At 40.4% G+C, this 25,160-nt stretch overlaps 1 protein-coding gene and 1 pseudogene across 1 annotated transcript in view; both read left to right on the forward strand.

Moving 5' to 3' along the window:
• Window positions 1-25,160, forward strand: part of St8sia6 (ST8 alpha-N-acetyl-neuraminide alpha-2,8-sialyltransferase 6) — a 129,943-nt gene that overhangs the window by 1,009 nt on the left and 103,774 nt on the right. The gene's annotated exons all lie outside the window — the stretch shown is intronic.
• On the forward strand, window positions 8,996-9,647 carry LOC114619072 (annotated as a pseudogene).

Below are 25,160 nucleotides of genomic sequence, written 5' to 3' on the forward strand. Positions count from 1 at the left end.
AGAGAGAGAGAGAGAGAGAGAGAGAGAGAGAGAGAGAGAGAGAGAGAAACTACGCTCATCAACCTTTTAAAACATATCTCTCCATGTCAGATTCTTCCAACCAAGACACTAAAACAGCTACACTTTCAAAGATGGGTACTGAATTCTGTAGATAATGATGTGTGGAAAACCCCACAAAAGCCACTCACCTATCTTTACTGAGGGATTTGGTCGGTGAGTTTTGTTTTCTGTGCTTTCAAGTGCATGTGTTGATATTGAAGAAATGCAATTCTTCTGTGTGTTTGTCCTGGATGATCGAGGACTTACATTTCTTCCTTATTATGGGTGTGTATTAATGTACAGTAATTGTTGGCTATCTATTCTTCTGATTATAGACATAGCACAACTTAATACAGAAAGACATCTGGGAAATACATAAAAGAAACTAATATTAACTCAGAGACCCACACCCAAGTATCATTTCACGTTGGGACTGCTTTATGTCTCTGTAATGTCTATTTCCTATATGTGAAAAATACATGTGACATTGTACTTTGTGGCTGTGTGTAATCTTTTTTCCTCTAAAGGATCATAGACCTGAATATGATTTTATCACCTCCCAGCAATGTTACTTGTTATTAGTTATTCACATATTAATATCCTGTAGTCTATTTAATCATTTCTCCTTTACTCATTTAAATGCTTTCCAACCTTCATTTCATTTTGTTTGCTAGGAGATATTCTATTAAGTCTATCCTTGTATGTAAATCTTTATCTTCATTTCAGACTCATTTCCTTAGAAGGACTGATAGAAAGTTGGATTATTAGGTCAAAATGAACCTTCATTTAACGTTCTAAATCACATTTCTTTCCAATTGCTTCCTAGAAGAGTTGAATCAATTTCTGCTTCCACACATCTCTGGAGCATGCTGCATCCTGTTCTGCTCTGCTATTATGATGGCAATTTTGTATACTGTTCCCCTTCTCCCCCATCTCTCTCTCTCATCATCCTTCTGTATATTCTTGGCTCTTGAATCCATCTTAATCTTCTGTGACATGAGTGGACATTGCTGTAGGCCTGATCCTCAGAAAGATCAAGAAGTACTTGGAAGAAACTCTGCACTGAGGAACTATTACAGGCTGCTACCGGTGCCTTATTGGAATTCCAGAGTCTGTTAGGGACACTAGGAAATTCTGGAGTAATGAAACTTTTGATAAAAAGACTGCTATGTATTTGATTTTGCCCAATGTACATGAAAGGAGCATTTTTCCTTATTAAATGAGGTTGAGAGGCCTTCTGTCTACAAGTCAGTCATTCAACTATTGTTCATCCTGGGGTTTTCCTTTGGGGAAGTTCAAAAGCACAGACTCCTTATTGTCTAGTCCCAGGTCTTTCTAGAGGTCACCAATGAATTTATTTTTTGGCATCCTTCTCTTGAAGGATATACTTGCCATACTTTTTGAACTAATATTGGCAATTCATATTTTTACTGAACATGGTCCATTTTTTTAAAAAAAGATTCTTCTTGTTTAAACCAGACTGCTGTGTTTGTGACAAAAAACATTTTTGTCCTTTGATCTATTTTATATTTTTCTCATTCATGATTTTTATTATTCATGGAGCAGGGAAGTAAATTGTAATTCACTACTGCTTGGGTATGTAGAGAAATTGGCATTTTTTTTCATTTCTCGGTGTCTGGTCTGCTCTTCCTTATTACTGACTTAACAACAATAAGAGTAGCCATCACCATTTGAATGCTTCTTGTGTAGCAGACACTGATCCAAGCATTTTATACTTATTAACTCATTTATGCTTTTGAACTGCTAAAAGAAACAGTTCTCATTTTATAGACTGAGAAATTGAAACACACAAGATAATTCCCTGATGTCGTAGAATTGTACAGCCAAGAGTCAAACCCAGGTCACATGGAGCCAAAAGCCTGTTCTCAAACTCCTTCATGTATGTGCGTGAGTGCATGTGTGCATGTGTGCATGTGTGTTTGTGCGTGTTTGTCTGTATGTATGCATGTACATGTGTGTGTGGGGGGCTTGAACATGTGTGTGTTTATGGGTTCTGGGTAAGGTGGAGTGTGTTTTCTGTGTGTGTCTGTGTGTGTGTGTATGTGTGTGCATGTGTGATAGTTTAAGCAACTCTTTCTGATAATGTCCATTCTCTCTTGAAGTACACACTCCATGTATCAGATTGCTTTTTTTGCCACTTCTTGTTCCTCTAAGACAGCATCTAGATACATGGGCAGAGGTGTAAAGCTGGATTTCGGCGTCATGGTATGTTTTATGTCTCATGTCTGCAAAATAACATCTCTTTTCTATTTGGAGGCCAGTCACCCAGTCACTTTTCTGTTTGGAGGCCAGCTTCCTGTCAATGACCACTGTAAGAGCTGCAGCCTGTGGCTCTCTTGGTCTCTTTCAGCATTGCTTTTGCTGGAGTCCCAGAAGCCAGAGGGCATCCTGATACTACCTCTGGGGGGTCTGCTGAAGATTTTCTTTCAGTCTGTCCTAGTCTGTCACTAAAATGTGTGCTTCTGTCTGTTGCAGGATACTTGATCACTGAGATTATATTATTTACTGGAGAAACTTGTTTCTAGTTATAGTGTGAGTCAGCCCTAGCACACATGCTTAATCCAAGAGCTTTCTGATTATTTTAAACAGGATTAAATAAAATCATAGATCGAGAAGGGGAGCAAGCAACCAGTTGACAGGGAGTGAACACAGGGCAAAACCGTAAAGGGTAAGAGGAAAACAGGAGGACAAATAGAGAGCTACACAGAAAATAGAAAAAAGGGACATTCAGTTTGAAGGGTTGTTGAGACTGTGTGGAGAAGGAGAATTTCTTTTTTCTTTTGTGAAGTTGGTTGAGGAAGAAAGTCAGCTGGGTGCTTTCTTTGCCTCCCTGAGCTAACAGGCTTTCACCCCAGCATCTGGATCCCAAGTCTTAATTGGCAAAATTGAATAATTGTTTGTTGTTGTTGTTTGTTTGTCATAGGAGGTAGCAACCCTCCTCTGCCATTGCTACCTTAAATTTAACCCTAGTATTGTCCCAACCTTCTCTCAGTAAGCCAGAAGACATGGCTGCCCCTTTTGCCCCAATGTAAATGCAGCCTTGGTTAAAACATAAGCTTTAGTGGTGAGTTATGAGAAGCAGAGGGAAGGGACTGGGGAAGTGTCTTCCCAGTGAGGTGGTTGAATGTGAAAGAAGGCAGGTGTATAAGCACCCTCTGGAAAATTCTCTGGTAACTGCAGCAAGATGAATTGTCTGAAGGGGAATACTTATGCCTCCTTTCTCTTTGCTACCTTCAGTAAAACCTCTTCAGGTTCTCCATGTATTAAAGACAGAAAAAAATAACATACTAAGAATTTTCAAAATATAACAATAAATTCTTCCTTTTTCACATAAACTTTATAAAAGTCTTTCCTGAGCATTTTGGGATTTATTTCTCCTCAAATGTATTCTGTACTCCATTTTATTTGTAGTTTTTAAAAAGGTTATTCTTCTTTTCCAATGTCTTGAACTGCAGAGTTAAGTTTTTATGTGATTCTTTTCCTTTCCCCTTATAACAAAAATATTTGATACTATGAATTTTCCTTTGAATGCAGCTTTGGAATCACTTTAAAAATATTTCAAGTGTGATATAATAGATTGAACTCATAGTTTCATGTATGTTAGACTATACCACTGAGCTATATCTCTAGTCATAGACACATTTTAAAAGTTTTAAGGCATAGTATTCAAATTTTAAATATAAAATAATTATATATAAATATATATTCTAGGGGCTTAAGGAGTGGCTTAATGTATAGGAACATGTACTGCCTTTGAAGAGGATCCAAGTTGGATTCTCAGCATTCATTTCGGATGTCCCATAGCTGCCTCTAGCTTCAGCTCCTGGAGGATCTGGTGCTTCTGGCCTCTATGAGTAGCAGCACTCACAAGCACACACCCATATACAGATTCCCATGCCCCACATCACATAACTAAAAATAATAAAGTAAATATTAAATATACTATCAGTTGGGGATGGGAACATTTATTTGCAATAACATTTAAATCATTTGTGTTTTATCTCCTAAGAAGTTGAATTTTCTTAAGTGATATTAATTTCATTTTTGATTATAAGAGAAATCTAGCAAAATTCTGCCGAACTATCAATGAATGAGTTCCTAAATAATCAATTATTAGAAATGAGGAATTGCATAGTTAGCACAGATGTCTGTGATAGCTGATCTGGCATTCCCAGAATCCTTCACAGGAACTATACAAATGCTCACTGTGGCTTGATACTCATTTGTAGCAGTTTCCACTGTGGTTTCAGCGTCAGTCTTGATGAGCTGGGGTCTTGTGTCTTCCTTTAGCTTTCTGGCCATCAGCAGCTACTCTTTGGATGTTCTGGCTAGTCGGTATCTACCTTGGCCTATCTGGAGTATCTGAACAGTGGATTTTACAGAATGGTGGGACATCTTCACTTGAATTTGCCTGGTGTTCACTTTAATGACCTTTCTCTTTTGGTTATTGTGACCTTGCCCTGTGCTTGGCTTGTGCCAGTTTGAGAACTGGGAGTAGGTAGAGTTCAGATGTCAATCATAGTACATTCGTATTCACATGATCCTGAGGGTATTTCTGAGAACTCTTACTATGTGTTTTAAATGAATACACAGAAGGGAAAAATTCCCAGGCATTTCAACACCTGAAAGATAGCTTCTACGCATATTCTTTCTCTTTTCACTGTGTTTATCTGTATATATCTAATTTTTCTATGCATTTTGGGGGCACAGAGCAACAACTTTAAACGACATCTGGGCAATTGTGTATGTAATGACTTTTCTTCTGCAGCATGCTTTTTGAGGCACAGTAGTAGAATGGGAGATGTTTCCTTAAAGTACTTGTTTTGTCCCTGTGCCACATGGGTAATTTATCATCTCGGATTTTGGCTTGTACCCTGAGTGTGTTTGGGCCTCTGATTATTTGGATAAATTCCTAGAAGCAGAGGTGCTTCATCGTAGAACATTTAAAGTGCTGCTGCGGTTTGTGTGACAATCTGTCACGATGCCTCTTCTAATTTTAGCAGCATGCAAGAGTGACAGATGACCCTAACTCCAAGAGGGTTTGTATCTTCCACCACAATTTTTAAAACTTCATCCTTAAAAAACAAAATTGATGCCTTAATCTGGACTTGTTTACCCATTGTGGTAGATTTTTTTTGTTAACATTTTGACATTTATATTTTTTCTTTTCCAAATTAACTTTTAATATCTTTCCATTGGTATTTGATTTTTATTTCTGATTCATAAGAAGTTCATATATATCACATGTATGAGATTTGTGCTCTGTGCATAGAATGTTTCCTAGTTTTTATTAACATCTAATTGTTAGTAATTGCCATTACTTACTTTGTAGAAGTTTTCAGTTTCTCTCTTGCTTTATCCCTCACCTTTACCTTCTCTTCACAGTTTTAGTTTTCAATGTGTGTAAGAATCCTTGACACTAAAGTAAGTGTATATCTGTAGTTCACAACTACCTAATTTGAGAAAACTTAAACTGACCCATTGCAGCTTATTTCAGATGCAGCATAAGAGGTAGTATTCTTACCTGTTGTTATCTTAATAAATGCTTTCTTCCTTGAAAATTCTTTCCTAATGTAAACCTAGTTATTGCTTAAAAGCCTAGACACATCGTTTTGATCCCTTGTAAATGCTTAAAATATGCCATTATAAATTATGCTTTCTTATTTTTTTATTTCTTCCTAGGTCAGTTGGCATCAACCTTTCAATGCCTTTAGCCATGGGGAAACCCCGGTACTCAGTTCCAGGATAGCAATTTCATTTTCTTTGTTTTTTTTTCCCCTTCTTGATACTTTTGGTTGTTGCTATTTTGGAATGTAAGGCTTTGTGACTGTTAGGCAGGCTACCTGTCACTTCCTCTTTTAAACATTTTCCCCTAAGACTTTGTAGACATTGTTCCCTATTTTCTGACATTTTGACCTCCGAATGAGAGGCCTTGACAGTTTTATTTTCATAGCTTCTGAAGTAATTGATTTACTTATTTGTTTTACTTGATACTGACAGCAAAACTTAATGGCTAGTGAGATAGCTTAGTGGGTTAAGTCCTGCTGTGCAACCCTGAGGTCCAGAGTTCGGGTCCCTAGATCCCACATACATGCTAAACGGGCATGGTGGCTGCCTATGTATCTAGTTCTCATCGGGGACACTAAATTTCCATATCATGCTGACTAGATAGCCTAGCTGTATTGTCGATCTCTGGGAACAGTCTAGAAGCTCTTCCTTAACAAATAAGGAGTAGAATTACTGAGGAAGGTTCTAGATTTCAACTTCTGGCCTTCATGTGCACACATGTGTACCTGGTTCCCTTGCATGCGTGCACACGCAGGCCCCAACTCATATCACACCTCTAATCCCAAGATGTGAAAGGTGGAGACAGGAGGATTGTGTTGAATGCCAGCCTGGGCTATGTTAGACTGTGGCTCAAAACACCAAAAATGAAAACAAACCCCCAAAACCCAAAAAACCCAAATACCCCACAATGATACGTCTACACAGTAGCCTCTCTGAATGAACGTTGTCTCTTTAGGCATCAGGGTTAGCTAATTTAAAATGAGAAAAACCTTGTGATTTTCTCTGTGTGGTTGTTTTAGTAGTTTCCAGGTCTGCCCGAGCTCTGTGATGTAGCTCATGGTTTTCTGTCTCCAATTTCTATCATTATTTTCTGCCCCGGTGGACGTCTTGAATTCTCCTTTATGTGTATTCTTTTTTTGCCCTTTACCCTGCCTCTAGGGATGGGTTTTATACGTCTTCTCAGCATGACTGAATTATTAAGCCATAGCATCCGCTCCCATTTTTGTCCTCTCTAAATTAGTAAATGGATTATGTTTTTTTGTTCTTTATTACCTTTTCCTTTAGGCTGTACCATAACATAAAAGCTTCTCTCACAGAAAAGTTGTCTTAATTTTCTTAGTTTTTTTCTTAAACTATTATTTGTGTGTACATTTATTTGTATGAGTTTGTGCCTGTGCATGTGCGTACAAACATGTGTAGGCCAGAAGTCAGTGTGGGTTGTCTTTCTCGGTCATGCCCCACATTATTTTCTGAGAAAGAATCTCTCACTAAATCTGGAGCTCATTAATTCAGCTAGACTGGCTGACCAGTGAGCCCAGGGACTCTTCTTGCCTCAGTGTCCTTATCTAGAGGAGTCTTAATCCAGGTACACACCACTATACCCAGCATTCTGTGTGAATGCTTATGACCGAGCTCTCAAGGTACTTTACAGACTGAGTTTCTCCCTAAAAACTCACTTTACTTACTTTGTGTTTACTTGTGGTGGTTTGAAAGAAAATGGCCCACTGAGGCTCATAGGTAGTGGTACTACTAGGAGGTGTGTTCTTGTTGGAGTAGATGTGGCCTTGCAAGTGTGCCACTGGGAATGGACATTGAGGTCTCAGATGCTGACGCAAGGCCCGGTGTGAAAATTCACTACTGATGCCTGCAGGTCAATATATAAAACTCTGGGCTACCTCTCCAGCACCATGTCTTCCTGCATGCCGCCATGCTTCCTGCCATTGCAATAATGGATTAAATCTCTGAACTGTAAGCCATGTCCCATTAAATATTTTTCTTTACAAGTGTTGCTGTGGGGTCACAGTGTATCTTCATAGCAATAGAACCTAAGACACTTGTGTTTATCAAGAACATGAAATGCCTGCTTTCTAAATGTTTTTTCTATAGCTCATTATAGACATTTTTTTTTTTTAGAAATTTAGAATTTCTCCTGTAGTCTTAGAATTTTATGACTTTTTTTTTTTAAGAGTTTGCTTTTTAGTTTAGGTACCACCAAAGGAGGAGATCTTTCCCCATCATTATGTCACCAGACCAGAGACATTAGGGCCTCTTGTTCTCAACAAGAGCCTTCTTCTCAGAGCACATACCAAATGCAAGGCTGAGCCATAAAACTCTCCAACAAATGCCTACATTTAAAACTGTGGATCTGAAAAAATGTACAGTAAAATAGTTTGCTAATTATCAGCTTTTCAATTCTAGAGCCCAACATTGCCTTTTACAGTCACGTTTTGGCTTCGATGCCTGTCACATGCCTGTGTTCCTGGGTGATCTCAGATGCCTGCTGCTATCAGGAATGGTGCATGACAAATGCCACTCAGATCCTCAGAAGACTGAACTCACCCAGCTCTGTCGGTATCTACCAGCACCTTCCCAGGGCAGGTCATAATAATTGACTGATTTCCTTCTAATCTTCCCGAGATGTTATTATAAATGTATTACACAATAAATAACATAAACATATTAACATAAAACATAATATATTATAACTGAGACATGTTCTTGAAGGGACACACAGAGAGACGCTCAAACAGCGCTCTTGCTGCTCCAGGAAGCAGATTCCTTCTTGTGTGGGAGAAGGGACCTGACTTTCTGGTCTGAGCAGAAAGAGAGGCAGACCGTGGGTGGGAAGGGAATGTCAGCTTCTCTAGTATTTTTCTCTGGACTCGCTCTGTTTCACAGGTAAAATCTAGACTTCCTGCTGGCACTTCCCCCACGTTCTCCTCTCCACAGCTCATGAGTAGAATAGCATTTCTTCTCCGAAGGGAATGAGCCTCTGAAGCAGCCAATAGTTGCTACCCATCCTTGGGATTGTCATTTTGGGTAGACTTTGTATGTCTTCTGGAGGGTGCAAAGAGTTCAGGAGAGGGAAAATCACTGTCTACACTCTATGAGTGGATCCTGAAAATTGTAATAATTGGGTTTTGGGGATTTTTTTTGGCATTTTGTGGCATTTTGTTGTGTGTGTTCAAACTGGCATCATGACTGCAGACTATAGAACACTCAAGAGTACCATGCACTAGGAGCCTGTTACTAAGCGTCGCCCCACTCTACCTCTAGACAGATGAAGGCTACTGGATTTGACTTCCAAGAGTAAAGCATCCCAGTGTGGCGTTCTTTCGCAGTGCTTGGGCGACTGTGCTCTGGAGCAATGCAGCAGAAGTATTATATTGAAGCGGCTGCTCAGGGCCTGGTTGGAAGCTGCCTGGGCCAGGCCTGCTGCCTCCTATGGGCCTATAGTTTGACACATGAGAATAACAGCACTTTTCAGGAAATATGTCCACACTGCTTCCAGTTGTTGGTTCTGGATAACTCTAGAGTGAGCCTCAAACCCAAAGCCAAACTCAAACCAAGAATACAGAAACTTCTTAATCGAGAAGCCAAGAAATGACACACTCAGCTTTAAAGAAGCAAAACTGTTGAGAAAGTATGAAGACTCTGAAAGTGTGCTGCTGATTACCTGTAGAACATGCAACAGAACAGTGAGACACTATGGTAAGAGTAGAAGCTTCCTGTCAGGACTGAAAAACAACGCTGCCTCTGCTGCAAACAAAGCCAGCCCAAAGACGCCAAAGAGAACAACTCCAGGCTCTACAAACCTCAGAGTACACATGGTTCCAGAGGCAGGAGCCCCTCCTTTGACCATCAGAAGACCTATATCTGGATAGTCAACACCTTTTTGCTTCTCAAGGAATGGGAGCAAAAGAAAGAAACACTTCTCTCAACTAAAAGCACTGCTTAGTGAGAGTGCATCTGACAAGAACCCAAAGCTGGACTTCAGGCACTTCCTATCTTCTCTGTGAAGAGAATGACCTCTGAAAGAAAGAACTGTCTAGTACAGCTTCTGAAACTGAAGCTAGTTAACAGCTTCTGTCCTCACTTTAATGCCTGAGCGCATGGACACTAAGTCAAAAGTAAGCTCTTCCTGTCATCCTTAGTGCTTAAGGGAAAGAAGGTCTCATTAAACCAAGCGACTGGCATCTCCCTGGTGAATGTGAAAAAAAAAAGTAAATGACCAAAGATAAAGGTACTGCTGCTGCTGTGCCTTCAACCTGAATTTTATCTCTAGGACCAACACAGCAGAAAGAATCCCAGGCTACAGGTTGTTCTCTGAGCTCCACGTGAGCGCCCTCCCCACAGAAGATGAACAAATGTAATAGAGTTTTAAAAACTAAGATAGTTTTTTAATGATAAAGGTATAATGGATACTGAATGGTGATATTTATTTTAGTTTTTGCAGTTTTATTATCATTTCTTTCAGAAGGAAACAAAGTTTCTTCCATGTGTCAATAACTATTGCTAATATAGAAAAATCAAAGATATTTCCTCAGATATATGCATAACAATATTAGTAAACTATGAACATTTTTCACATGTTGAAAGAAATACCTTCCCCCTCCATGCCTGTTCAAGAGATTAAACTCAGGGTTTTGTGTGCGGAACAAGCGCTGTATAAAACCAAGAGTTGGGCTAACAAGTGTAAGCGCTGCAGCAGTGAGCCAGGCCAGGTGTTCCTATGTGTCTGCAAAGTTCACCCTGTTACTACTGAGCCTCTCCTGATTTAGATTGTGAGTTCTGAAGAGTAAAGAAGGAACTATGCAGTGTGTTTTAGGCAGCATATGCCTCCTTACTGGTCATCAGAGATTGCTTGGCACCATCTTGAAACTGTGAGCAATCCATCAAGCCTTTCTCTCTCCCAGACTGATGATAAACACACAAGTTCTGTTCCAACTGCACTGAGCTGATAGTATAGCCAGAAGAGCTGTGTTTACTTGTGAGAAGTGTGACCCTTGGTCCTTCTAAGGGGAGCATTATGGGAGCTGAGGTAAAGTGAGTCACTGAGGAAGTCTTCAATGCACTGTTTTCCAGTCTTTCAAGAACTGGGGTAAAAAAAATAATTGAGCATTAGTTTTGTTGGATCTTTGGGATAATGATAAGATTTTTTTTTTTTTGGTGTGTCCTGATGTGTTTCATAGTGTACACTTTTTTTAAAAAAATTATTTATTTATTTATTTTAAATCAAATCATTATATTTTCTTATTCACACAGGGGTTATAAACACAAAAAGGCAGGACGTGGGGAAGGGGATGACACCAGAGCATGGGTGTTCAGGGGAGTACAGATAGATATCTTTCAGAACAGAGTATTGGCTGGGTGAAGGTTCACGGAACAGGTCACTATGACTCTGCCTATGATTCACTTGTCCTTATCTAAGTTGGTACTATCCGCCAAGGCTACCTATTTACAAGGTCTATGACTACTCAGACTGGTAAATTTCCACAAAAACTGTCTGTTTACAATAGCTTATAGCTATCTGTTTCAATATTTTTCCACAGAGACCCAAGACTTGGTGTTAGTATACATGTATGACAGGCCTATTGCTGATTTTAGGCCTATGGCTGATTTTAGGCCTTCAGTGTATAAGCAGGGCTGCCCCTGACATCTCCTCCCTTCTCTAAGTATAGAAGGGCTGTGGTGACTCTAATCTTTCGAAGGCGGGGATAGAGGCCTGACCTCCAGTATTTGAAGGGGACTTTGTAATGCTTCCAGTCCCCCTGTCGTTGTAGGATGTCTTTTTAGGAAGACATTAAAAAAAAAAACCCTAACACTTCTGCAAATAGTTACTGAAGAAATGTGTCAGTTTTTCCTTTTGCTAATGAAAGTGTACTTGTACAGTTTTAGAGATCATAAGAAAAAAGAATGACAATTTCATTTGGCGGCATACAAAAAAGCCCATATTTAAAAAAAAATTTTCCAAACTTTTAAAAGTAAGATTTCTAGTGTGCTATGTAGTCATAATCACTGTTTCTCCACACATTCCAAAGACAGAGATCAAAACACGAAAATGTTTGGTAATGTCTACAGCTTTATAAGAAACTAAGTTCCTGAAATGACAGAAAACAAGCATGGAGAATTCAGGTCATTAACTGCCAAAACCAGACCTCATAGATGTTCCATTTCATATATGACGTATTTCATATAAGAGTAACAACTAAAACTGTAGGCCTATTGTGCTGGTTTATTTGAAAAGGTGATTATTTCACTGACTGTTAAGATGCTAAAAATATTCCAGAGGGCTGGAAAGGTGACAAGTAAAAGCATTTGCCGATTAAAAAAAAAAAAAAAGTAAAAAGAAAAAACTAAAAGAAAAGAGTAAAGCATCATCACTTCTGCACAGGTCTTTGCTTCTTTGCTATGAGAAGTAAAGGTACTAATGTGCTCTGATGTGTAAAATCTGTACATTTCCTTGAGTCTGTTGTCTACTTTAAAAGTAAAGGAAATTTGTAGACTTGTATTCTGCTTCCTTATTTTCTCCCCAGTTTTGTCCTTAATTTAATCCCCTTAGGACCTCTCCTTTATTCTGGTTTGGATGTGTCTTGCTTCCTCTGTGGCTTCCATGACAGGCCTTTTAACTCATGTCTGCTTTCTGACTTCTATGTCTCTACATAAGCTACTCTATTTTGGAAACACTTCAGAGCACGTGTCTCAAGAAGCTCATCCAGATAGAGGCTTCCGAGCTTGGGCTGCCATTCCTCCTGGTTTCTCTGGGTTTGTTCACCCATGGTAGGAGTGCCACGAGAGCTTAAAGGACAGGAAGGATATTTTATTGTTTTCTCCCTTGTCAGGAGGTGGAAGTAGAGCAGGAGTTCATGAAGAAATGGTGTCCCCATTTCTTCATCCATCTGTTCCCAGGGGCTCTTGGAGTTGAAAATAAGAATTTTATTTTCCATCATGTTTATGGGACTTCACTACCATTATCCCTTGATGTCCAAGGGAAATGGGTTCTCAGAAACCCAGTTAATATCACAATCCAAATGCTCACATTTCTTATACAAAACTGTAGTGGTTGTGCATTATCTTTGGCCATCTTCTGCATACCTAAATCACTTAGCTATCCTAAGAGTGTGTAATGTAGTGCAGATGCAGTGTGCAGTTGTTACAAAATATTGCCTAGACAATGACAAGAACAAAAACTGTGCATACAGGTCCATATCCTCCTCACACTTCTTTTGTGTGTGTGTGTCTGTGTGTGCGTGTGTGTGTGTAGGGGGACTGTTTGTGTGTGTTCAGGTACACCTGACACATGTGGAAGGCAGATGACAGCTTGAGTCAGTTTTCACTTTTCACCTTATTTTAAGAGTGTCACTGTTTTTCAGCTGCCTAGGTAAATAAGGCTGGCCAGCAGCTGCTGGGGATCCTGTCTCAAACTCCTGTCTTCTTACAGGAGTGCTGGGATTCCAGAGACTCACACTATGTGTCTGAATTTTATGAGAGTTCTAGGGTTTTGGACTCAGGTCCTCTTGTGTGGCAAGTTCTTTCACTCAGTGAGTCATATCCCCAGCCTTCCCACAAATATTTTCTGTCTCTGTTTGGTGAGATCCAGAGACAGGGAGGGCTGGCTGTACTGAGTATACTTCCTTCAAGAAAGGGACTGGGATACTTTCCCATGACTAGAAAACATTCATCAGACAACTGTTGACTTGAGTGGCAAAGCCAAGGCTGTGAACATCTGCATTATTTATCTGAACTACCTTTCATTAGGTGGCCCACATTTCTTCGTTCACTATCCTATTAACAGTCGTTTCCTTCAACTAACAGGGATTAGGATGAATTTGAAAGATCAAAACCCCTGGTCACCTGGAAGAGATGAGTTCCCTTGGACAGACAGAATGTTGAGAGATGTACAGACATGTTGGGGGATTATTGGCTGACAGCAGAAGTACTGGGCAGAGGCCTGGGCCCGGGAGAGAGAACCTCAAGAAAGGAAAGAAGTGCATACCAGGTGCAGTGATTGTTTTTAGTTAGTCTTTAGGGGCTTGGTGTCTTAATGTTTTACCATCTCATTTGGAGCAGAAAGAGAACCACCCTCCAAAGCCCCTGAGGCTTGGGAGATAAACTGCAGAGAAGGAGATGTCTTATTCCTGAGCCCTTGTTTTGTGGATTCTATTGTCCTTATGATGGCATGTGAGCCTTCTGTTGCTGACAAAATAGCTGAGAAAAACAAGTTAAAGGAGAAAAGACATTTCTGTCTACAACTCGAAGGGTTCGGTCCATGGCCAGCTTGCCTTTGTTGCTTTAGGCCTGAAGTGCGCTGTAGCAGCATGGTGGAGATGTAGTGAGGTATAGCTGTTCAGCTCATGGCAGTCTGGAAGAACAGAGCCACTGAGGGAATATGGATACTTCAAAGGATTGCCCCCTAGCGATCTGCCTCCTCCAGTCGGGCCATCTTCTATCATTCCATTTTATGCTGAGTTGATCCCCTCATGATTCAGTCAGCTCTCTAAAACCCAGCTAGCAACCAAGCCCTGGATATCCTAGCCTTCAGGGATACTTTTAGATTCAAACCACAACAGGAGACGCTTCTGCCGTGTAGTTATTGGCCCCATACTTAGGGTGCTAGCTTGCCATGACTGTACTTTTACATTTCTTAAAAAGAATGTTTTTCATCAAGCATGGTGAATGGTTTATACAGGCTCCAGATAATCTGTCAGTAATTCCTGGGAACAGTCCTTGCTATGACTATAATTATTTCTGAAGATAATTTTATAGGGCACAACCTCTTCTTTTGCAGTGGTTGTAAAATAATTTGTGTTATCTTATCTTGCTAGTTAGTTGTTATTGTAAAGTACACTGTAATTCTTTAACATATAATTTTTTAAGCTGTAGCATTCTATAAAATTGAGGTCAGATCATTAATTCTGCCAATGATTGATGTCTTTCATTGGTTTCTGAAGTCTTAATTGAAACACAGGTAATGCCTTCCCATGCTAGCTTTTGGAAGATATGATTTTTTTGAGATTATATCTCTTTTTTTTATTTTGGATATTGTACTATTTTGTATATTTCTTTTTGAGGTTATGTCTCATTTTTCCATTATTTTATGGAATCGAATACATAATTCTAAACTTGTTGTTATGGTATCTTTTTTTTTCTCTTTTTGATGTGTGCGTATGGGCATAAATGTGTGCAAGTGTGTACATGTACATGTGTAAAGGCATACATACATGAGTGTGCATATGGAAGCCAGATAATGACATCATGCATCTTCCTCATCTACTCGCTACCTTGGTTTTTGAGATAGGGTGTCTCACTGAACCTAGAGCTCACTGATTTGATTAGTCTGATTGGCCAGGGAGCTAGAGATATTCTTCTATTTCCAACTTCTCTGTATTGCAATTAGACGCATGTGCCTGTCTTTTATATATACAATTAGACGCATGTGCCATGCCTGTCTTTTATATATACATAGCTACTGGGGACTCAAGTCCACAACTTTATGCAGCAAGGTCTTTACTGACTAAGCCGTCTCCATAGACCTGATAACGTCTTTTGTACTTTCTTCTGTCAAGACAATGCAATATGTTCTTCCTTATAAGCATAGACTTACTATTTGCACATTAATCTTCTGGACATATTTTTGTGTTTTGACTGGAGAATTTCCTTAATACTCATGATTATTTTGGAGGTGCCAAAGTGCTATATTGCTCACGTCTGAGAAATGCTCTTCATGCAGCAGACAATGCTACAGTGTATGTGTAGACTTTACCTGGCTTACCTCTTTCATCATTGTATCTTCTCTGAGCCATGACAGCAGCATGCTGGGATTTGTCTTATTCCCTTGCTTATAAGAGGGACTTAAATCTTTATCATCCCTCAGTGATGAGAGACTGAGAGACTGCTGTGATGAAATCTTCATGGCAAAGCATCAGAGATAACTAAACCGGAGTTTCTAGTTTGCATGTGAATACATAGACCTACTAACTTAATGATTGGAAGACATGGATTAATCCTACAAAGTTAAAACTCCTATCTAGAGGGCTAGGATGATGATTCCATGGGTAATGCAATGCCATGACTGGAGGTTGCATCCCCAGAACCTATGCTCATTGAAGGCAAAGGGAACAGATGCCTGTAACCCATTATTCAGGAGACAGAAACAGCGGCTTCTTTAGCCTAGCTAGACAAGCTGGGACCTGACATCAGCAAGTTCCAGGTTCAGCTAGAGACCACATCTCTATAACTAAAGTGGAGAATTATGGGAGAAGGTACTCCAGTCTACTTCAAGCCTCTGCACACATGCACACACATATGAAAACACATCCACACCTGTATCCACACACTCAAGAAAACACCTTATTATCTATAATCATTTTCTATGGGGAAACGTATGTATTATTGTACATAGGAAGATCCTTTAAAAACTTTTAATTAAAATATAATTACATCACTTCATCCCATCCATTTACCCCCTTTAATCTTTCCCACACCTCCCCTTTCTGGTGGCGCCATATATGTATGTGCACACAACCTGTTGGGCCTGTTTAGTGCTGTTTTCTGTCTAATTTCAGGGCTGACCACCTTGTGTTGTGTAACCAATAGAAGGATCATCTCTGGGAAACGTTAATTGTCCCTCTCTAGACAGTCATTAGTTGTCTGTAATTCTTTGTCTAGGGGCTGGGACTTCATGGAATTTCCCCTTTCTAGTTTGCATGCTTACTGCTATGTCATTGTTCAGGCCTTGTTTAGATAGCCATGTTACTGAAATATCATGAGATCAACTTCACTGTCTTTTCTAGGAGACACAGGAGATTTCTTTGTCCTTTGTCTCTTAGTCTTTTCTATCTCATCTTTGGATCTAGTCCCTGAGCTTTAGATGCAAGGGTTGCATTGCAACTGTACATAATGGGGGGTTGACTTTTTCATGATCGGTCAATGTCTGCATAATGAACATTTGTGGTTTTCCTGTAATGGTCTCTGTTTGCTGAAAGGAAGAGCTTTTTGGATGTGGGGTGAAAGCTACACTTTGCTGTGGGTATAAGTTATAAACTACAGTTAGGAATTATGCTGGTCTAGCAAAATAGTATTGGTGGGCTTTCCTCGACAATTGATGACCTTACTGACCAGAGGTGGTCTTGGCATACCGGTCATGGGTGTGGTCCATAGGTGTTACAGCTAGATAGGACCACTGATTTCTTCCCTCCCTTCGCAGCTTGCACATCACCTTCTGGTATTATACACACTGAGTGGAAGGAAGGAGTTTTTCAGGTTAGTTCCAGCTCGAACCTTTGGAATCCTATGTCTGAAGTGTATGACATCTTCAGCAAGAGGGCTTACCTTCAGCCTCTGGGAGGCAAACAAGGGTGATTTTGAAACCTTACATTGTGTAAGAAGTCTACTAATCAACCCCAGCAAACAACTAGAATGGAGAATTCTCATCCTTGGTTTTGGGAGTTTTGTTAGATAATCTACATCTCTAAAGGGAGTACTGTCAGCCCAAGTGGCATGATTTCATTTAAGGTGTATAATACTTGAATATATTGAAGGTAAATATAAAATAATTTGATTCCTTAGGACTTTATCAAACAATCATGGCTTTTTGCATCCTCTCTTTCACCCTCTCCTTCTATATTGGCCAGCTTCCTTTCTCCTCAGTTAAAGCTTCCCCCCAATTCTTTTCCCATCTCTTCTAAGTTTACAAAACAAAACTGTAGACACTAGCAAGCAGTTAGTGTTAACATTCCTTGCTTCTGGTAAGTTTTGAACACTCTGAAACTCTACAGATCACTAGAAACATTTGGTTGAAATGTAACTTTAGATAAATAATCATAAAGAATGCATCTTCATAGCCAAACGTCAGTGTTACCTGGATTTATGCTGGGCTGCCGATAGAATGCTATTTCAAACAAAAATGACATATTTTAAATTAGGAGGTTCACATAAATTTTCTAATTTTATAGTATATCACTACTTGCATGCACACTGCTTTTATATATTTTAACCTTAGAGTATTTTCTTAGAAAAAGCTGAATCCTGAAAAAAATGTTGATTATATAATATTTTGACTATTACATAAGACTTTCTCCATTTTCTTTTTTATTCTTTTAGTCTTTTTCTGGAGGGCTTGTTTATTTTATAATTTTTAAATGATTTTGCTTATTTTTATCTTATGTCCATTGGTGTTTTGCCTCAATGTATGTCTATGTGAGGGTGTGGCATCCCTTGGAACTGGAGTTACAGAAACTATAAGCTGCCATGTAGGTGCTGGGAGTTGAACCTGAGTCCTCTGGAAAAGCAGCCTTTGCTCTTAACCCCTGAGCGCTCTCCAACCCAGAAAATAAGTACGGTTGATGATTCTGATGTGGTGTAACCCCGACATGGTGTGAATCTCCATTTTTATAAGTACTTAGGGCAACAATGAGATGTTGCATCATATTAAAATTTTATATGATCTTGCTATGGAAACAAAATCAGAATATAGCTGCTGTATTAGAGATCATCTAAAAAGTGCAACTTTTCGATAATATTTTTATATATATATAAATGTGTTTTATTGGGTATGACAGAGTCTTTCAAGTGAAATTAATTAAATGAATTAACACATTTGGAAGTGAGATTTCCAGATGGTGGAGAGAGAATAGTCTCTTTAACAAATACTTGCAGCACATTTGGATTGCTCCATACAATGAGATAAATGTCTACCAGTTTCTTGCCTTTGTACTAGAATAGCACAGACTTGGTCACTTATAAAGAATAGACACTTCACTAGGCTGGGAAGTCCAAGGACTTCCTGCTGTGTTATGTCATGGAGGAAAAGAAAAAGGCAAGTAAGTAAGCATGTGTGGAAATAAAAGAATGAGGGGTGGGCTTTCTTTTCTCACATCCATTCTTATGATAACTAACCTTCTCCCTGGATATAGACAGAGATCTGTCCATAAAGACCCTGCCCTCTTGACCCAGTCACCTCTTAGTGGGCCTCATTTCCCAACACTTTTGCATTGAAGATTTAGTTTCTGACTCATGAATTTGGGCAAAACATTCAAACCAAAGCAGTAAATTTAGACCTTACGCAGACACACATACACACACACACACACAGAGACACACACATACACATACATGCGGACAAATGCATGAATATACACATATACACACATGCATATACATGTATAAACATGCACCCACATGCACACATGCATGAATACACACACACATACCTGTGTACGTATGCACGGACACACATGCACGTACATGTGCACAAATCCATGAATATACACATATATACACATGCTTATACATGTGTAAACATGCACCTACATGCACATATGCATGAACACATACCTGTGTACATATGCACGGACATACATACATGAACACACATACATGTGCACAAATGCATGAACACATGTATACACACATATGAATATAGATCACTAGTCACCAGCGAAATGCCAATGAAAGCTGTAATGAGATCAAACTTCGAATGGTATTTAGCATCCCCCTGTTACTTGAAGTTCCTTCCCCAGCTGAGGTGCTGACTTTGAACCTCAGGAATGTAGCAGTAGGATTGTAGAAAGGTTTATTACTTAGGCAGAAAGGGAAGACCTGGGAATGGAGGGAGGATGATGGCCAGATTTTGGACAGACAGTGAAAGTAGTCAGAGTCCTATAGTTTTATGTCTTCTTTGGGAGTTCACAGGAAACCCTGAGACCTGGAAGCAAGGTTTTATATTTGAGAAATTATTATGGAAGTGACTAAAAATCAATCCTCTTTTGTGGAATGTTTTCTTATGTCTTATTTGAAAACCATGGACATTGTCTCCAAATTCTATAGTAATCCCTATCTGAATGCCCACTGTGCAGTGGAACCAGAAATAGCATCTCATTTAAGAGTGTTGACAGTGGGAAGGCTCAGTTCTTGAAAGATTTAAGTCCATGTTACATGGCTGAAGATGTCTACACCTGGGTCCTCACACTTTGCAGGAAAGCTACCCCAGTATTTCAGCACCCCCTAAATTCCAACAAAATCTCTTCTCTTGGAAGAATGAGTCTCAGCACAACACTTGGGGAGATCTCTCTTCCACATGCCATTCCATCTGCATTGACATACTGAGGGGTGAGGGAGGAACATGTATTGTTAAGAAGTTGCAAGGATGACAGACATAGGTTGAACATGAGGTTACACACCTGAAATCAGACACCAGGGAAGGTCTAAGTGCAGCTAATTTGGCAAAGGTTGGAAATATTTTTAAAAAGTTAAATTTTCATATGACTCAGTCTCTGGTGCCTGTTGAAGATAAGTAAAAATAGATGCCAATAAATGACAGACTTACTTGTGAGTACAGATAGAGATATTATTTCTAACAGTCAAATAATGGAAGCAATGTGCATTGAAGCCTAGATAAACAAATGTGGTATATCTATTCATGGCGTATTAGTCAGCAATGAAAAGGAACAGAAGACTGACACATGCCGAAATAGTACAAATGGATGGACTTTATATATATCATTCTAGCGTAAGGATCCACACATAAAATATCATCAAGCTAAAAAGCAGATTGGCTCTTGCTCGATGCTCAAGGGTAGAGTTGGTGTTGAGTGCAGATAAGTTTAATGCACTTATTTGAGAAGGTGAGACTATTATAAAAAAAACAGGCAGTGCTGATATTGTCACTATAAAAGTCACAGAATATTATTAATCATGCAATTATACTTACTACGTACCATAAAACTTATGGTAAAATATAACACATCTACATTGAGATACTTGTGAGCATACAAGCATCATGATATTTCATGTGCCTATGTGGCTGGGTTTAAATATCAGCTGAAACATATAAGCAAAGGTTATATTATTGCACTACACAGAAGATTTAAGTATTTTTAAAGAGGTCTAAATCAAAGGCAAAGATTCCACAGGTAATGTACAGAGGCATGTGGAGTGAGATACTGATGATGTGTCTTCTCTACCGTCTTAGGGTTTCTGTTACCATAGTGAAACACCATGACCAAGAAGCACATTGGGAAGGGAAGGATTTATTGGGCTTACAGGTCCATATCATAGTGTATCATTGAAGGAAATCAGGTCAGGAACTCAAACAGTAGGAACCCAGAGGCAAGAGCTGATGGAGAGACGGTGGAGGGGTGCTGCTTACTGACTTGCTCCTTACTGGCTTCCTCAGCCTGCTTTCTTATAGAACCCAGGACTATCATCACCCCAGGGATGGTACCACCCACAATGAACTGAGCCCTACCTCACTGGTCAACAATTAAGAAAATGCTCTGGGAGGCTTGCCTACCACCTGATCTAACGGAGGCATATTTTCAAATTGAGGACGGCTATAGCTTGTGTCAAGTGATCACAAATCTAGCCAGCATACCTACCATTTCTTTCTTAGATTTCCTTCCAAATTTTTAGGCCATTTGTGTCAGGATTAAATTGCTGCTCATACGATAGACACCAGTGATTGAGATGTGAGATCCCATGATGCACAGGGCATTGTATCAAGCTCAACGGAATTGGGGAGTGTTAGCAATTACTGAGCTCTTATTACCATGTATTGGGCTTCTTCTGTAGCTTTATGTACATAGGATGAGATTATGTAATGCTACTTTACAGCAAGGAAAATGAAGACACAGACACATTCTAGTAACCTGGCCCTGGCCACACAGCTGAGCAGGATACGAATGCTAGAAGCTGTAGTCCTGTTTTTAAGGTTGGAGAAACAACACTTGAATTGTTTGTCTCATGGGGCCTGCAGGGTGATTTCTCAAGGCATCTCTAGTATTTTGAGGTGGTTAGTGATCACAAATAACAGGCTTGTGGGAACAGAAGATTTGGGGGAGATTTAGGGGTGAGGACACTTGGTCTGGGTGTCATACCATTATCCCATTGTTGGCTGATCAACCTATGGATCTTTGAATCCTTTCTGACTGTGAAGTCAGACATAATGAATAGAACTAGAGAATACAGTACAGTAGAGTACAGTACACAGGGAGAGGGGCATTTTAGAGTCTGCATCTCCTGCATGCAACCTGGGGCTGCCTAAAATGGAATACACCTAGGGGCTCAGCAGAGGCATCCTTGCTGAACCTGGTGGGTTAGAGATCCCTTGCCAGACTTGTGGTTGTCTCAGAAAAGCTTTACAAACCCTTAAAGTCAGGACTGTGTCTTGGTGTCCACTTCAGGTAGCCTTCTGCTATGAAAGAATCATTAGTTGAACTGGTTGTTTCTCTGAGACTCCATTGTTTCACTAAGGGCCAGCTTTGTGTGTGACTGCTTTGTCCTTTTAGCCAGACCCAAGGAACAGGCATGTCCACCCCATTCCCTGTGATTTTCATTAAAAGTCAGTCCCCTAAGGAAAGAATGATTTGTGACCAAACACTTTTATTCAGACTCAAAGGGGTGATTTTCCTTTTTCTTTTGGAAATGTTCTTCCCAGCGGAGCGCTGACTCCAGCACGCAGTCAAAGGTTATTAATGACTTCATTCATCCCTTCAGCAGATATTTATGCTGCTGGAGACCCGGGCTGTTATCTTAGAGGCTGGACTGCAGGAGAGTGGCTGTGCAGGTGGGACCTAATTCGATTTGGGGAAAAACATCCCTCTTGCCTTAGGGAGGTGATTGCCATGTTCACTCTGGTGCATCTTCAGCATATCCCTCTCTCCTTAGGGAGGTGATTGCCAGGTTCACTCTAGTGAATCCATCTTCAGCAGAACGCATCAATCACTTAATCTCTAGGGAACTTATGTGGCTGTGACATGGTCAGCTAGAGAGTCAGGGCCCGTGACCTACCTCTGGAGGAATGTCCTATCCTGTTCAGGAAGGCCCCTCCCCATGTGAGGGACAAAAATGCATCACGTGCAGTGATGACCCAGAGCAAGTACTATCCTGGGAACGCGTCCAAGCACAAAAAGTCTCAGAACTGTAAAATTCCACACACAGACCAGAGGAAACTCGATGCTCGTGCACAAAGGCTGGGCAAAGGGCAAGATGCATTTGAGAATGAAGCCATTTCAGGGTGCCCAGTGGTGTGGCTTGAATCTGAAGTGTTCCCCCATAGGCTTCTAGTTTGAATGTTGGTTTTCCCAGTTGGTGGTGCTGCCCAGGAAGCCTGTAGGGGGTGGGGCCTGAATGGCAAAAGCAGATCACTAGAGGTTGACCTTGAAGGTTATATTTCTGCCATTGGTGCATGTCTTGCTTGTCTGTTTCCTGGCCAGATGGGATGTGAACAGCCTCCTCCACAGGTTCCCACTGCCACTGACTGGCCCATTCTGCCACACAAGCCAAAGAGGCCTTTCCTCCCTTGATTGGCCTCTATCAGGTATTTGGTCAAGGCTGCACAAAAGTAACTAATACAGCTTGAGTCTAGAATGCTCACTGAGGATCGATGGACCTGAGATGGAACAGCAGACAATGGTTAGCAAGCAAAAGGGTGACCCTTGTGAAGTAATTCAGGCATTCAGTCACAGGCTACAGAAACCCATTTGAGGGCTTTTGAAAGGTGTGGTGAGATGGAGTCTAATTTGAAGAGGTAATTTACCTTGCGTGAAGCAGGGCTGTTGCCCACTGTTATCAAATCTTGGGAGAAACACAGGCCTGAGTCCAGGTGTGTACTAGACTCCTGTCCTGGGAAGTAGGTACTTGGTTAGAGATGCCTGCACTCTGAGGACCTGGCCTTGCATCTGTTTGGGGTCAGTTGGGTTATCTTAGGAACATCCTCCTAATTAGAAAGGGAAGGAATCAAAGGTTGAAAAAAAACACTCAGGAAGCTGCCAAAGCCAGAAATGAGGGCAGGGCTAAGTTTTAATCTTGGAGTATGGCTTTAAAAAGATACATAAAGGAGTTTCAGTTTTCATGAGTTGGCAATGGGACAGAATTAGGAAGTAAAAGGAGCACAATCCAGTTTGGGGATATGCATCTATCGACTGTATTAGTTTTCTTTGGCAGCTGTAACAAAGCATCGTGGATTGCGGAATTAGAAACTTTTTTTTTTCTGGTTCTGGAGGCTGGAAACCTCAGCTTAGGGTCTGCCGCAGCCTTTCTCTGTGGCTTGTGAATGGCTGTGTGCTCTCTGTATCCCACATTGTCATCCCTCTGTGTTTGATCCCAGATCTGCCTTCCCTCGGTGACTCTAGTGACATTATTATAGGGTTGTCCTAATAATCTTAACTCAATTGCATCCTTAAGGCCTCTGTCATGGTTATATACTGAGAGACTGGGAACACAACACCAGCACATGCACTTTCAACCCACAACACACACATTAAACAGTATGGGTGAGCTTCTGGAAGTCCTCTGTTCTAAGGAGTGGATTCTGGGCTTGCCTCTACTTCCTGTGAGTGGAATTGAAGTAGAAGACAAATTTTAGGCAAGAATTTCCTTTTTTCTTTTCAGATAGGTTCTTACAATTATATTTATCTACAGTTGGCTTTGAACTCTCTGTGTAGCTCAGAGCAGCCTTGAACTAGTGGTGATCCTTCAGTGTCAGCTTTCTGACTGCTGAGATTTACAGGCATGTATCATCATGCCTGACAAAGTGTATTTTAGATTACTATTCTGGAGGGGTGTTGGAGTTGATTCAGGACCAGAAGCATGCTAGACAAGGGCTCTGGTACTGAGCTGGACTGGTTGCATCAGGCAGGAATTTCAGAGAGTGACTGAGAGTCCCTTGACCTAAGGAAGTCATGGCCTGAGCATGGCCTGGGAATTCAGACTATGCATGAGATGAGCTGTGTGGGAAGAGAGAAGCCTAATGTGTGTGGACCTAAGTGTACTGTGTCCAGAGAGGCTGTAGTCAAAGGCTTAGCTCTCTGGATAGTATGTAGAGATGTCTCTGCATCTAAGCGTGTATGTGGCAGGGGGAGAGGAGGGGCTCCTTTGAGGCAGAAATAAGCATGCTTAGGACTGGATGTTGTAGGACGAACCTAGATTTTCTCTATCTTCAGCCACAACCCTATATAGCCACAACTGGGGTGGCTTACAAAACAGAAATATATCTTAGTTCTGGAGGCTCATGCCAAAGATCAAGGTCTCAGTATGGTTCATTCTTGGTGAGAAGAAAGAGGGAAGGAAGGAGGAAGGGATGGAGGGAAGGATGGCAGAAGGGAGGGAGGGAGGAAAGGAAAGAGATTAATGACTTATTGATTGATGGATTGATTGATTGAATGTCTTTTCTTGTCAGAACACTAGTCTCAGTTGCTCAGAACCCCACCTTTATGACTCTATCTAATTTTAACCCTTCCAAAAGTTCCTGCCATATTGGAATGGGAGTATTAGACCTTAGCCTGTGAACTTTGAGGGAACCAGACAATCTCATGATTCTGGCCTCTAGAAATGTCTTTGCTCCCTTAGTCTACTGGGCTCCTATAACCAAAACCTTTGGATAATTATAATTGGTGGGACTTTTTTCTCATTGTCCTAGAAGCTTCTCAGGCTAAGATCAAAGTCTGGTGAGAATCTTTTCTCCTGGGAGATACCTTCTTGCTTTAGCTCTTCATGACGGGAGGGCTAAACAAGCTGCTTCTAGTCTCCTTTGT

Source organism: Grammomys surdaster, unplaced genomic scaffold, assembly GCF_004785775.1.
Source record: "Grammomys surdaster isolate TR1022 unplaced genomic scaffold, NIH_TR_1.0 146, whole genome shotgun sequence".
Lineage (NCBI taxonomy): Eukaryota > Metazoa > Chordata > Mammalia > Rodentia > Muridae > Grammomys > Grammomys surdaster.